This window comes from Cavia porcellus, unplaced genomic scaffold, assembly GCF_034190915.1.
Source record: "Cavia porcellus strain 051 isolate PalLab524CR breed Dunkin Hartley unplaced genomic scaffold, mCavPor4.1 scaffold_1, whole genome shotgun sequence".
Lineage (NCBI taxonomy): Eukaryota > Metazoa > Chordata > Mammalia > Rodentia > Caviidae > Cavia > Cavia porcellus.
Genome location: NW_026947484.1, coordinates 142,322,845 through 142,325,202, shown reverse-complemented (window position 1 = coordinate 142,325,202; position 2,358 = coordinate 142,322,845). Strand labels below are relative to the sequence as shown.

The 2,358-nt window shown below is 52.2% G+C and overlaps 1 non-coding gene across 1 annotated transcript; it reads right to left on the bottom strand.

Moving 5' to 3' along the window:
• Positions 1–243: 243 nt before the first annotated feature.
• On the bottom strand, positions 244–317 carry Trnan-guu (transfer RNA asparagine (anticodon GUU)). Its single transcript has one exon. It is a non-coding gene; the product is annotated as a tRNA-Asn (tRNA).
• Between the last annotated feature and the right edge of the window lie 2,041 nt (positions 318–2,358).

Here is a 2,358-nt window from a genome sequence, read left to right as displayed (position 1 = left end):
GGAAAACTGCGTGTTCCAGGACTGCCTACAAAGGGGAGAGAACAAGGACTTTAGGGGACCAAAAGGAAAGGAGAGTCTTAGGTCTCTCGTTTCTGAAAAGTCTAGGTTTCTGATTTCTCCAGCACATCATCAGGCCATGTGGAGCTTTCCAGAAGGGAGGTGAGTTGAACCTGGGAGGGAGGCAACGTGGCTCCTCTGCAGTTAATAAGGCAGAGGTACCTTCCTTGCAAAAGCATCATGTATCGTCCCTGGGTGGGCTCGAACCACCAACCTTTCGGTTAACAGCCAAACGCGCTAACCCATTGCGCCACAGAGACATGATCTTGGTACCCTGTCGCCTGCAAAGAGGCTGAAAACTCAGGTCTCCAACCCCGAATCCGCACCAGGGGTCCCCTGGGTCTGCCTTCTCTTCAGCGACTTCCAAAGCCTGGTGCGGCAGGAGAGAGCAGGGCTGTGACCAGCAGCGCTGCAAACCGGCGCTCCTGGGACTGCGAGGTGGGAGGAGCAGCTTGGTGGCTCCAGAGGAGCCGGCGCTGAGAGACCCGGCTGGGATTGGGGCGGCTCCTGCAATTCAGGGCGCTCCTCGCGCCCTGGGGAGCCAGCGCCCCTCTCCTTCCAACCCCTCCTCTCCCTCCCACCGACCGCCCCACAGCAGCCTCCGCCCGCCGGGGCTCCCTGGTTTGACCCTGAGCATTTCCGGACTCCGGGTTCGCGGGGCGTGGTCTCGGGTCCACTCACGGGGCGCTCAGTAGGACCTCGTGCAAAGAATCCCATCGCCATCCCTGGGGTGAAGAGCCCTCAGCGTGGAAATGGGACTCTTGCAGAAGGGGAAGTTCTGCTTACACAGCCTCCCTGGGGTTGAGTTCTCAGCCTTGGGGGGCTGAGCCACCTGTGACAGGGGAGGCGGGGAAGGAGCAGGTGGTGGCAGGGGATGAAGCTACCAGGGCTTCTGACTCCAAAGCCCTCACCCAGGAAGAACTGCTTTTGGGGCGACTGAGAAGGGATGAAAAGTTTCAAAAGGTTACCTGTGCTCCCAGTGTACCAGAATTAAACGCATTGATCTCATTTAAAACAAAGTTGGATGAGCTGTTTCTCTACTGTGGCAACACCGGGAGCAAGCCAGCCACAAATGGGAGGACCTTCCCAAGGATAAACTTTCCTGCAGACAGAAAGAAGAGGAGGCATCTGGGAACCCGAAAACCTTGGAAGGACAGAATCATCCTCAGTACCTTCTTCATTCCTTTTGGCAAAGGCCTTGCTTCCATTATTTTTCTGTACAGTTGTCTGTAGCTAAACAACCGCGTGTCTTTCTAGAATTATGTGGATTCCGTTATTTTGTGCGATCAGGTAATGCAGTCATTCCTCTGGTGCATGCGCAGTTGGCTGCTTGTGCCAGTCCTTCTGTGGGAAGCCCCATTGTGATCGCGGGTTTTATATCAGTCCAGTTTCTCCCTGTATTCACTTTACCTCTGTGGTTATTTCAGGGACTGCCTTTGGTTTTGTGGCATACATTTTTAATTTATGTAGTCTACCTTTCAGTCTGCCTATCACACAATGGTTAGACATTTTGTTCTTCACCTCTCAGAAGGCCATGTTGTGCCCCTGCTTAGTGTTTGAGAGTTTGCAAGTCTTGGTAATTGCAGGCCCTGTCACACCGACTCAGACACCAGGGGCTGTGCATTCTAACTCTGTGATATACCAGTTGAATCACCTGAAGAGGTCCCTTCATGTGCCCAGGGTCTTCTCTTTTTGCACCTCTGAAATGGGGAGCAGTTGGAAAGCTAGGGAGCCCAGATGGGGAAAACTGGACTGGAGCCTGGTTGTGTTTGTCCTTGAGATGTTTCCCTGAAGGCAGTGAGACTGTTGCAGAAAAACGGATCTCAAACCAAATGGAAGTCTCTTTGCACCACGCAGTTAGAAGACAACTTTTACTATGCTAGAGGGCTGGTGGGAACCAGTTCCAAATCACCAGCCATGATTCCGCTTAGAGTTCAGTTTAAATACAGTTTGCAAGCAGGAAGTACAAGGCTGATGGCAGGGGATTACATGACTGGTTGCATGAATGAAGCCATGTGTTGTCAAGCAAGCTAGTTCTAAGTACATTCCTGGAAAGGAGGAGAGGGATCTGACTGGAGCAAGCAGAGTCAAATATGTCCTCAACAGGGCCATTCTGTCCAAAACATGAAGTCCTTGAAGCAGGTTGGAAACAACATATATTTTCCTAAGTAAGGAAGAACACAGTCTTGAGAGTGGACACAGTCAAGTTGAGCCAGTGCATTATCACGCAGCAACAGCTGGATGCAGATTGTCAAGGCTGACTGATTTTATCGGGCTAACTGCGTGACAAGCAGCAGGAGC